Here is a 13,117-nt window from a genome sequence, read left to right on the forward strand (position 1 = left end):
CACCTGGAAGAGATTTAGACCCATCTGTGCACAAGCAGCGCATACATTCTGTCCCAGTCAATAAAAAATTCATGTATCAAAACAACAGGAATCACTGAGGACCGTGGCACCTCATGTTACCCTTTAAGCTTTCCACGACGAACCTAACAGTAAAGTTGCTGGCACACCCAGACCACAGACAGTTATTTGGGGGTATGCACAAAAGTAGATCTAAAAAGCATGAAGATGTGTTTATATGTCTATTTCAGATACGTTTTGTCTTTGTGGAGATACACATGAGCCCAAACCTTTTTATATCTTGCCTGGGAAAATCCTATAACTATGTAAAAATATGACTCTTATAACACTATGCAATTATGCATGTTTTGAAGGAAAGTTGCCAGAATTTTTTGAAGCTAAACGCAGCAGACTTGGCTAGAAGCAAAACAATCCAAACCAAAACCAAACAATAAAATCCAGAAATTGCTTGTAGCTTTCCTCGAGGATGGCTTCAGAATTGTCTTGAAAGGTAAAACCCATGCAAAAGAAAAAAGTGGGTAAAACACACTACCCCATAGCTATGTCCAAATCTGTTCTTGGCAGAAAAAGAGAGACAAACTGAAAAGAGGTGCTCCAACAGACAATTCCATCAAACACCAAACTGACCTATCTTCAAAAGGCATGGCTAAACTGGCTGACAGACAGGGGTTAATGTGATTTTTTATCAAGCAGTTGGATGAAAACAGGAGCAGAAATTAGGTCCCCCAAATAGTTATAATGGTGTAGATTAGACATATATTGACATGAAGAGTAACTGAGAGTTAAAAATAAACACATGAACAAACAATACTTGGTTGTGAATTTTCAACAACATACATCTTAAGGACAGATAACAATAGAACTATCAGGAAGCCTGAGGGTTGGCAGAGCTGGGCTGCAGATTCAAACCTGGGAGTTCCAGCAGATGCATAGTTAAATACATGAGGAATATGAAATGGTTCAGAGAAAATTACCTAATAGGAAGAACAAGCTGAAAATTGAACCCCAGAGAGCACTATTTTCTTTCTGCTTTCTCAGAAAACAAAGATAACAGTGGTCATGTTGCCAACTTTTTTTTTTTTCAACACCTTAGAAGTAAGGGTCCATAGACATGGAAGGTGCGAGAATTTTTAAAATTTTATCTCAAAGTCAGCTATCAGTGAATATCAAACACCAACAGGGGAAAAGAAAAAGAAACCAGCAATCAGCGACAAGAAGTTTGAAACATGAAAGAAAGGATTTATTGAAAGAAAAATGAGGAAACCCACACATAGGCACTAGCATGAAGACAGGGAATGAGTTCGTATAGGCTACAGGAGAGTTAGAAAAAAAATTGATGGGAGCTGAGGGTGGAGGGGTCTGCAGGAGCAGAAGACCACAGAAGTAATGTAACATAAGGACCTACCCAGGTTACCTGGATTTACCAATAACTAGCTCACAGGTAACCTTTGCCAGAGCAACTTCTGTTGAAAAATGAGAATAGTATGAGTCCTTCGGTATACACACTTTATTTTTGCATTTCTTTATGGACTCCTTGTCTATTACATTTTTCACAGGAATGTTCACAGCAGTTTTATTTGTATCAGCCCCCAAACTGGGAATAATTCCAATGTCCATCAACGAATGTTTGAAGAAACCAGTTCTGTATATCCCATGCAATGGAATACTAATCAGAAATAAAAAGATATAAGCTGTTGCTACATACAACATTAGTAAATCTGAAAACAATTATGCTGAGTGAAAATAGCCATCCACAAAAGACTACTATTAAATGATTCTACTTGTATGAAACTCTAAAAAATGCAAACTAATCTGTAGTGACAAAAGCAGATATTAAGAGGCACTGGAGAATTTAGGAGTGAGGCATATGTTCACTATCTTGATTGTGGCAACCGTTTCACAAGTGATACATAAGCCAAAATTTACCAAACTGCATAATTTAGATGTGTGTACTTTATTATGTGACCTTCTACCTCAATAAAGCTGTTTTTGATAGACATATAAATAAAACTGAGAATTCATTTCCCCAGCTGAACTAAAATACAAGCTATAACAAATCTGCAAAAAAAAATCTTTTTAAAATTAGAAATGATAAGGTACAAGAACTCTAATAATCCGCATATAGCACTGAAACACAAAATGGCCTTCAGATCACAGTCCAGGAAAACCCTGACCTTCTGCAACTCTGGCTATGCACAGAGTTCAGAAGTGACAACTACTTGATGTCCTCCCCTGATGCTCATAATCCAGAAACCAAGGTCTGAAGATTACAGAAAAAGTTTCTTAACAATATGCAGATTCCCCCCAAAACACCAACAGCCCACTCAGCTATCTCTCCCACTTCCACCTGCTCACAGTGGCAGCCAGAATGTAAGACAAGGGAACCCAGTGCACAAGCAGTAGGCATCAACATCACCAGGTTCTCTGGTTGACTTTGCTAGACATACCCACATCTGACACTCCTCAGATGTGTCATTTCAAAATATGAGGAAGTCATTGCCACGGCTGGACCAAGACTTCACATACACGTAGGATTTCATCACCCAGCAGCACATACTCAGCATGGGCATAATCACTTTAATCTCAGCTACCAGCCTCCCCAGGGCCATGTTCATCTGTATCCTCTGGATCCGAGAGATGACAAGGCACTGGAGACTAAAAGACCATCCTGGTTCTCTCTCTCTCCTGGAACAAGTGAAGTACAAGTTGGGTTTGCAGAATATTAAACAGAGGTCCTCAGAATAGTTTGGACAAATGGAATAGGTCAATTCTTTTCTGAGTTTTACTCTCACTGCCTGTACTAGATTGAATACTCTCTTTCAAAAATTTAGTCCACCTGGAACTCAGAATGTGACCCTATTTGGAAATAGTGTCTTTGCAGATGTAATTAGTTAAAATAGGGTTAGCCTGGACTACAGTGGACTCTAAATCCAGTATGACTGATGTCCTTGTAAGAAAAGGAGAAGGCACACAGAAACAGACACAGAGAAAAGAAGGCCGTGTTACAATGGAGGCAGAAACTGGAGGGGTGCAGTGCAAGTCAAGGAATGCCAAGGATTGCTGGCAACTACCAAAGCTAGAAAGAAGCAACAAAGGATCTTCTCCTGGAACCTTTAGAGGAAGCATAGCCTTGCAGACTCCTTGATTTTGAACTATTAACTTCAAGAATTGTGAGGCAAGACTGTTGTTTTAAACCACCCACTTTGTGGCAATTTGTTGCAGCAGCTATACAAGTGAATACATGGTTACATAGAAATTCACCATTCCAGAGCAAATCCTCAGACCCTTGCTCATTGCTGGCTCCAACTCTGATAACGCTGACCAAATCGCCCAGTGCAAAGTGTTCATGGATTTGCTTCTTCCATGAAACTGAAAGCACTCTGGACAGACTGAGCTTTTTGTCAGTCTCCATGACCAAAAAGGAACATACCTTAGACAGATGCTGCATCCACACATCATAGAGTACAGCTCCCTAATGGCATCCTTGAGAAAGGGGCAGGTCAATACTTTCTGGAGTTCAGCCATGCTCTTAATTTAAGATGATCTTAAATTAAGATCTTCTCCATAGGCATATGATGTAAAGACCCCAGCTGTATCTAGCAGGACCTGGACTAGCTGCTGTCCTTTTATTGGACAAGTGAGATCAGATCTTCCACCTATATCTTATCTCATCACCATCTCATCTACCAATGTTTGACCGAATTTCCGTTGGAAAGCCAAACAAAGTAAAGGCAAGGAATTCACCAATCTCCACAGAGTTATAAGATTTGGGGGATAGTACTTCTCCAGGTTCCATGTTGATTCAACCATCAAATAAAATTTTATCTACTTTGTTTAGGAAGTATGTAAGGAGACAAAGCGTGTTTACTGGTGAACAAGGAAGTCTTGAGTAGTAATGGTCATGAAATGGAAGTTAGTTTTTACAAGTGGAGTAGTATTTCCACTAATTTATTAGCATGATCAAAAAATACCAAAAAAGAAATAGGAATATGTATACATTCAAACTTTAGCACATACATCAACATATAAAGGTTTAAAAAAGGACAAACTGGACAATATTTTCATTACATGAAAACATAAAAGTAAACATTGATTCTTTTTTTCAATTTTAATGTTTATTTATCTTTGAGAGAGAAAGAGACAGAGTGAGAGCGGAGGAGGAGCAGAGAGAGAGACAGACACAGAATCTGAAGTAGGCTCCAGGCTCTGAGCTGTCAGCACAGCGCCCAACACGGGGCTCAAACCCACAAACTGAGATCATGACCTAAGCCGCAGTCAGACGCTCAACCGACTGAGCCACCAAGGTGCCCCGACATTAATTCTTTATAACAAATTCCTTTATAACAAATTTCAAAAGATCTGCCTGTGTTATCTAGTCATAGAAATTTGCAGGTCTCTTTTTCCTAATCCATATATATCACTGAGTCAAAAATAATCAATTCACATTTTATGTATTCCTGCATAAATGGGGTTTACTGCTTTCACCCCACCTACTCCAAGGAAATCTGATCTGATTTCTGAGACTCAGGACCACCCTGTGTATGTTCTCATAGCCTAATCTGGTCCTTCACAGCAATGGGAACATTATAGTAAATGCTGCTCTGACTACTCATTCAGTGTCTGTGTTCCAGGTAACTTCCATAATGGTTTACTCTCCGTTCTTTTCTCAGGAATGAGCCTCAGCATCAGAGTCACACATAACACATTGCTTGATGTAAGGTTAATGGATTAATATTCATAACATAAAGGTTTTATAAAGGATGCCTTAAAAAACTATTTCCTTGTTTCTGTGTAAGGGAAGAGAAGGAAAATGGCTTGTATGGTGAGATTATGGTGCAGAAGAAGGTATACGCTACTGAGGTAGGCTTTAGGCATTAGTGAGGTTTTGGGATTTGAGGACTTAATCTTAATCCAACTGTTCCTCCAGCTAGAACAAGGTTTACTTTGCCATCTACATGATCATGCTATGTTCTCATCTTGGAGATCTTGGTTAAAAAAAACAAAAAATAAGTTAAAGCCTTGTTTTCTTTAATAACTCTAAGGCAATGCTGAATTTACCTTTCGACTCTCATAACAGTACACTGGCCTCCATGGTCCCACAGAAATGTTGTTACCTCACTGTGTAACCCATAGTCACTCATGGCAGAAGCTCCCAGGTCTAGAGCCAATGTTGCATCATTGGTCAACTCCTCCCTTCTCTATCTGCATATCAACTAAGACACATGCAAAGATGTCCACTCCCCAATTTACACCATGTGATTCCTATCCATGATCTTGAGTTAGACAGTGGTAGGGTCCAAATGCAAAGAAGATATACGGGGAACCTGAGGCCAGGGGGGAATGTAATTATCATCCACGAGCTGGAATTGTCCATTGCTGGCCATCTCTTCTTCTGTCTTCTATCTCTGATGGGGGACAGCTGGAGCTCTAGTCCCAGACAGAAGGCTTCACTATACAGACAAATTCAGCCTCTGGGGTTCTAGAAATCCCAAATCAGGGCACCTGGGTGGCTCAGTCAGTTAAGCATCCCACTTCAGCTCAGGTCACGATCTCACAGTTCATGGGTTTGAGCCCCGCATCAGGCTCTGTGCTGACAGCTCTGAGCCTGGAGCCTGCTTCAGATTCTGTGTCTCCCTCTTTCTCTATCCCTCCCCTGCTTGTTCTCTCTCTCTTTCTCTCTCAAAAATAAACATTAAAAAAAATAATATCCCAAATCATTAATAACTGATAATAATTATCAGCTAAAGAGGGAGTATGAAAATGAGGGCTGAATGGAAGAGATACTCCTTGACCAAAAAACTTATTTTTTAACCACTTTTGAGACTCCATAAAGAGTTTTCAGTGATGAAAGTACAACCTTTATCAGAGTCTGGCAGGAGAAACAACAGAGCCACGGTGAGGGTAGTCTATACCTGAGTAGGTAAGCTTACATGTGGGGTGGCTGGATCACAAAAGAGGGAGAATTTCTAGATACAAGACAGGAAACAGAAGAGGCTGCACACACACATCATTTAATGTCATTCTTGTACCCCAAGTAGGCAATGCAAGAACATTTTGGGGTGGCTTCTTTAAAAGATGGGGTTCTGACACATAGAAGAAATCAGTGTGTTTTACAAAGCCAGTGGAAATAGGAGGGAACTTGTATTAAGCTTTATCATCCTAGGGGTGCCTGGGTGGCTCAGTCAGTTAAGCATCTGATTCGTGATTTCAGCTCACGTCATGACCTTACAGTCCGTGAGATGGAGCCCCATGTCAGGCTCCAGGCTGTCGGCTGTCAGCATAGAGCCCGCTTGGGATTCTCTCTCTCCCTCTCTCTCTACCCTTCCCCTGCTGTCTCTCTCTCTCTCTCTCTCTCTCTCTCTCTCTCTCTCAAAAATAAATAAATAAATAAATTTAAAAAAAAAGAGTTATCATCCTAGTATCTACTGATCTCCAAGATCATTTGTTTTGTAGGCTATACAGGTTTAATTCAATCTCCTTTCTTTCCTATGCTCCACATTTTTACTCTTTCCATTGTTCTGTCTTCCTTCCTAATATGCCAAGATTCCTTCCTTTCTCAGCTTCCTTTAGTCATTCTTTGAGAGTAGATCTGTTGATGACAAATCCTCACAGTTTTCTTTTATCTGAGAATGTCTTGATTTCCCCTCCATTCCTGAAGGCTATTTTCACTGGGTACAGAATTTTGGATTGACAGTTCTTTTTCTTTAAACACTGGAAAAATGTTGTTCCATTTCATTCTGGGTTCCATGATTTCTGATGAGAAATCGCCATTCTCATTGGTATTCCCCCTAAATAAGGTATCATTTCTCTCAGGAATTTTATTTTTTTTCAATGTTTATTTATTTATTTTTTGGGGGGACAGAGAGAGACAGAGCATGAACGGGGGAGGGGCAGAGAAAGAGGGAGTCACAGAATCAGAAACAGGCTCCAGGCTCTGAGCCATCAGCCCAGAGCCTGACACGGGGCTCGAACTCACGGACCGCGAGATCGTGACCTGGCTGAAGTCGGACGCTCAACCGACTGCGCCACCCAGGCGCCCCTCTCTCAGGAATTTTAAATATTTTTAATTTGTCTTTAATTTTCTGAGGTTTGATTACATTGGCATGGATTTCTTTGGGTTTATCTTACCTGATTCACTCAGCTTCTTGAATCTGTAGGCATATTTCTTTTGCAAAATTTGGTAAATTTTCTTCTAGTAATTTTCTTTGGTAAATTGTTTCTTCTAGTACTTTTTAAGCCCACTCTCTCCTCACCTTCCAAGATACCAATGGACAAGAATGTTAGAACTTTTGTTAAGATCTAACAAAAGTTTCACAGGCCCCTGAGTGTTTTCTTTCTTCAGTCTATTTTCTCTCTGTTGTTCAAACTGGATAATTTCTATCACTGTATCTTCAAGTTCACTGACTCTGCCCTCTGTCATATCCATTCTACTGTTGAGCCATCCATTGAAATTTTAATTTCAGTTGTTGTGTTTTTCAGTTCTAAAATATCCTTTTGGTTCTTGTTTATTTCATGTATTTATTTGCTAGGTCTTTTTTGCTTACACATTGTTTTTCATTTGTTTCAAGTATGTTCATAATTGCTCACTGAAGCGTTTTTATGCTGCTTTAAATCCAGGTGGGAAGGGCTGCTTCATTACAGTTAGGCAAGGGTCAAAGTTTAGGCTCCACACTCAGTCTTCACCCATGAAGGTGGAAGTGAGACTGCAGTGTTTTCTGTGGTGTTTGGTTAAAGTAGGGCAAAGATTATCTAAAACTTGTTCTATCTTGCTAGGCTACTCCTTTGTTTATCCTCAAAAAAACCAGACTTTTGTCAAAGATTTTTTTTTTTTGGACCTATGTCCTTTGGCATTTCTGGATTGCTATCTACTCCAGGATCCTGGAATATATGAGACAGAAAGAAAACTCAAGGAACTCACTACTACAGCTTCTTCAGAAAGAGAAGTCCCAAACCAGTATGCCTTCTTCTCTCCACCTTTCAGTCTTTTCCTGTTTATTTTATATATAATGTCTAGGTTTATAGTTGTACTTAATGGAAGAAATAGGAAGAACTGAGTCCCTTTGTCCAGAGTCAGAACTGTATAGATGTCTTTTTAGCAGCATTTTTGCTTAGGTAAACTGAGTAGTTATAATTTCACAACTGCCATATGTATCAAAAGCAATGTGCACCAACTAGAAACTCATTTACAGAGGCACACTTTCTCCTGAGAGGAGATGTTTCCAGGGACATGGCAACCAATGAGCCATATGTTGTTTATTTGTTAAATACTTGCCAACTCTGGCTTTATTGATAATATCACTTCTGAGTTTCACAGCAGCCCGCATGCCTCAGCTGTGATAGTTTGCTTCCTTGCTGTTCAGTATTTATCACGGTGATGTTGACTCCCTGTTCTTTCCTCCATCTGTTAGGGAGAAATAACACCCTATGTTTTCATAACTGCATTCAAGCTATCCTACCTCTTGTCCTCTGCACCTCTATACCTTGATTTTTCATCTTTCTGTACATGGGTTTTCCCATTTACCCACATTTTAGGCAGATGATCTCATTCTAGTTTAGGCCACAGGATTTGCATTTGCCCTGCACTTTACGGGTGAGTTATTTTATTTTTGTTTTCAGTCTTCCTATCTTCCTCACAACAACATTCCAAGAGACCTGGCACAGAGTCTGCAACACTCCCAACTGTCAACCAGGGTAGAAAAGTAGACCTGTTAGCTATGTCATCTGTGAGATACAAAACTTCAAATGCAAACCCAGGTTATAGTCTTTCTTCTTCCTCATATTTGTCAACATGACATGAACTATCTGAATATTTGAAAACATCTTCGCTCGACTTTCAAGACATATTATGTGTTTTATTTTTTTGTTGTTGTTTTTTGTTTTTTTTTGTTTTTTGTTTTTAAGTAGGCTCTACACCCAAACTGGGGCTTGAACTCATGACCCTGAGATCAAGGGTTGCATGCTCTACCAACTGAACCAGCCAGATTCCCCAATACTCCACATTTTGTTGTTTTCCTCCTACTTCATTGGTCACTCCTATTCAGCTTCTTTTGCTGGTCATTCCCTTTCCCCCCAAATTCTTGTTAGAAGATGGTAGTGCTTAATCCTGGGTCCTCTTTTAACACTCACTTCCTGATGTTCCCCAATTTCATGGCTTTAAATATCATCTATGCACTAATGATTCCCAAATTTATATCTCCAGCTCAGACTGCTCTTCTAAACTCCAGAGTCACATCAAATTTCCAGTCAACATCTCCAGCTGAATGTCTAATAGACATCTCAAACTCAAATTGTTGAAAATTGAACTCCTCATTCCCTTTAAATATACCCTAAATCTAGCCTTCTCCATCATAACAGATGGCTCTACAATCCTTCCAACTTCCCAGGCCAAAAACCTTCAAAGTATCCTCGACTACTCTTTCTCACACATTCCCACACTCATTTCCTGTCCAACTGATTCTACTTCCCAAATGCTTCCTACTTCTTCTCATCATCTTCACTGCTGTCACTCTGGTCCAAACCACCATCACCTCTCTCCTGGATTACAATAGCTTCCTAATAGTCTCCCTTTTCCCACCATTGTCCCCTCCCCCACACCATCTTCTTAACATTGTGATCATAGTGATCCTGTAAAAATGAAAGTCAGGTTAGATCACTCCTCTGCTCAAAACCCTTCAGTGGCTCCCTATTTCACTCTGAGTAAAGGCTGAGGCTTTTATAATAGCTCTCAAGTCCCTATATGATCTGCCCTCATTCTCTACAGACTTCCTTTCCTAATCTTTCCCTTGGTCACTACACTCTATTCACAATAGCCTCCTTACTGTTCCTTGAGCAATCCACACATGACCAACCCCAGGGTCTTTACACTGGCTATTCCTATTGCCAGGATATTCTCATCCGAAACATATGCTTGATTAACTCCCTCGCCTCTTTGCTTAAGTCACAATTTCCCAATGCACCATATTCTGACCAACCTACTTAATATTACAATCTTCACCACTCCCACTAGTACTCTTGATCTCTTATTTATTTTCATTGTGTTTTTTCCATAACACATATTACTTTCAAACATAACATGTAACTTATTTATTATATCTACTATTTTTTCATCTATTTCCTCTGTTAAAATGTAAGATCTCAGAGAGCAGGGATCTTCTCTTGCTTACCTAAAGAATCCTAAGCACCTAGAAGGTGTTTTCTAAGTATTCAATAAATATTTGCTGAATGAAGGAATTAATCTTTTTACAGTAATGCCTCAACTATTCAAAAGATATTTATCCAGAAATCTCAGTTACTAAGAAAAAAAATAATAGAAGTGAGATCATATAGCAAATAAGTTTAAAAGGCTTTATATAACCAAAATGGAGGCCTTACAATATTAAAACTCTGAAATGTATACACTTTGCTCAGAAGAGAAATCCTCAGGGGCACAGTAGGTATCCTTATACTATACGTACAGCTCCAATAAACTTTGATAACCTAGATTCTAAATCCAAAGGCTTACAAGGAGGATATCATGTTTGTGCAAGGGAAGGAGACAGGACAGACACTACAGGGCAGCAAGCAAGGAGTGACAGCTTCTGGGCATCATGGAAGAAGAGTCAGGCAAAGGAAACAAAAGCAGGCTTTAAAAAAAAAAGGAAGAAAACAACACAGAGGTATTTGGTGCTGAAACAAATCATCCACATACTTCAAAATCACATTATAGCACAGGATACCAATTTATATTCAGTACACTGAGCCTCAATCACCAAGTAAAAGAAAAATTATATTCAGTATGCTTTAGAAAAGCAATCATATTAAATGTCACTTGTGAATACCATTAAGTACCATTTCTACCAGAATTATTAAATTACATCAAGTTTGAAGGTTTAATAAAAATAAATCTGTATAAAATTTATGATGCTAGATAACTGAAGACTCACTATAGATAACGATACTGTTTGGCTTTCAGCCATTTGTTTATTGTTGTATATCTAAAAATTAATCTTGTGTTCTAAAACAGATCAGCCTCATCAACTTGAAGATTTCATCAGGTTTTCAGCACTCTGAGTAACTTGAGGTTCTTGTCATTTAGAAACCATGTACAGAAAATCTTTAACGAGACAAAATGCACAAGAGATGGTACATCCTGGGGAGACCGGCTAGGATTAGGGCTACATTAGATGGTGCACATCTGGACAATGTGACTCAAAAAGAACCACCAGGCAAATACTCTCATTGTGTGAGTTTCATCTTAATTTCCTTTAGGTTAAAGCTTTGACATCTCTAGGTAACCTTTAAATGTTAAACTCTTGAACACATTAGCTCAAATTACTTTAGCAATTGTTAGGGAGTTTGTGACTGTAAGACTCTAAAGAAAAAGATACAAGATAAAGGAAGAGAAATATAGGGCAGTACCCTTTCATTCTGTGTCTGCCTCCAGGTGTGGGCCAACACATCTATCCTACTTGTCCTATTATGAGACATTAACCTTTGAGGGAGGTACAAGACAGAGCTCAGGGGGAAAATGTCAACCCAAAAAGACTAGACAGAGAGGAAGACAAGAAACAATCCACTAGGGATTACCTGGGCAAATCCAGGGGGTGGACAGTGGCTCCTCACATGGTCTCCAGAAGCTCACTCAGGCTGGGAAGAGCAGTGTTAACGGTAAGAGTTACAGGAGACTGTCATCCCAGCAACCCCAGGGCACTTGAGGCACTCAAAGCAGGCACAGGGAGGCAAGACAGAGTGCAGTGAGGAAGCAAAGGGCTAAGGAAGAGAGACTGGAGCACACAATCCTCCAGTGTTTTACAGCCACAGATCATCATCGCAGTGATGCCCAGGGCTGGGAGGACCTTTAAAAAGATCTTAATTATTTTTAACTGAACATTTTGATAGCTTGATAAAAAATTTGTTATCATGAGTCTTCTTTTCATTGCACTACCTATTAATATGCCAAAGAACATACTTAAACACCATTATAGTCAAAAGAGAATGGGGTTTCATCCCATATTGGTCCCTGGCACTTACCAGCTGTGTGACTCTGGACAATATAATTTTTCCAAACTCAGTTTCCTTATTTGTAAAATATGGATAATGGTACTTATTATCTTTTAAAAAAAAAGTTTATTTGTGTATTTTGAGAGAAAGAGAATAGGGAGGTGGCAGAGAGAGGGAGGCAGAATCCCAAGCAGGCTCCACACTGCCAGTATAGAGCCCGACACAGGGCTCGATCTCATGAAGCACATGATCACGACCTGAGCCAAAAACCAAGAGCTGGACGCTTAACAAACTCAGCCACTCAGGTGTCCCACTATCTTCTTGTCTTTATGAAAAGCAATTTGAAAATATATACCAAAAATCTTAAATCTCTTCACACACATTAACTAATTTAGTCCTTTGGGTATCTCTAACCTAAGGAAATAACCTAAAACATGGGAAAAACTTAATGTAAAAGGTTATAGCAGTATTGAAAACAGCAACAATTTTTAAATGTCTTACTTGTCCAAAAACAAGGAAAAACTTAAGCTGTATGATCCATATCATTTCAGCCAATAAAAATTATATTTGTAAAGAGTTTTAGTAACCTAGGAAAATGACCATCCTGTAATGTTCATTTTAAGAGGCCTGAAATCTTAAGTGTGAGCTCAAACAAGTTAAAAACATACTCAGAAAAAATACTGTAGGAAAACATACCAAAATGTTATGACCATTTAATTCCCAGTGATAGGGTTTGTAAAAGTAAATTAACAATTATAAGGCAGAAATTCTTTGGCTTGACCCCAATTAAAATATAGTATAAATCATAGTACATTACATTTCATGAGCTCCTGTCAATTTCTTCTGGGAAGAAGAAAGACATGTTAATACATGCCAACTGGGAGCACTCTCAGGAAGAAGCAGGGGATGTGTGTATTGTCAGCTCTCAGCTGCAAGCCAGCAACAGCTCTCACAAACCAAGGAAAGAGAAGGAGATGGGGGCAGTAGCAGCCATGTCACATGTCACACTAAGGAGCTATGCTGCTGTCTCACATACCTGTTTTAGCATCTAAATGTCAGTGGGCTTTTATTGATTTTCTTTTTTTTTAATGTTTATTTATTTTTGAGAGAGACAGAGCAT

The sequence above is a fragment of the Lynx rufus genome, unplaced genomic scaffold (assembly GCF_022079265.1).
Source record: "Lynx rufus isolate CCGP_SWC_20201006 ecotype Redwood Valley unplaced genomic scaffold, mLynRuf1.p SCAF_2, whole genome shotgun sequence".
Taxonomy (NCBI): Eukaryota; Metazoa; Chordata; class Mammalia; order Carnivora; family Felidae; genus Lynx; species Lynx rufus.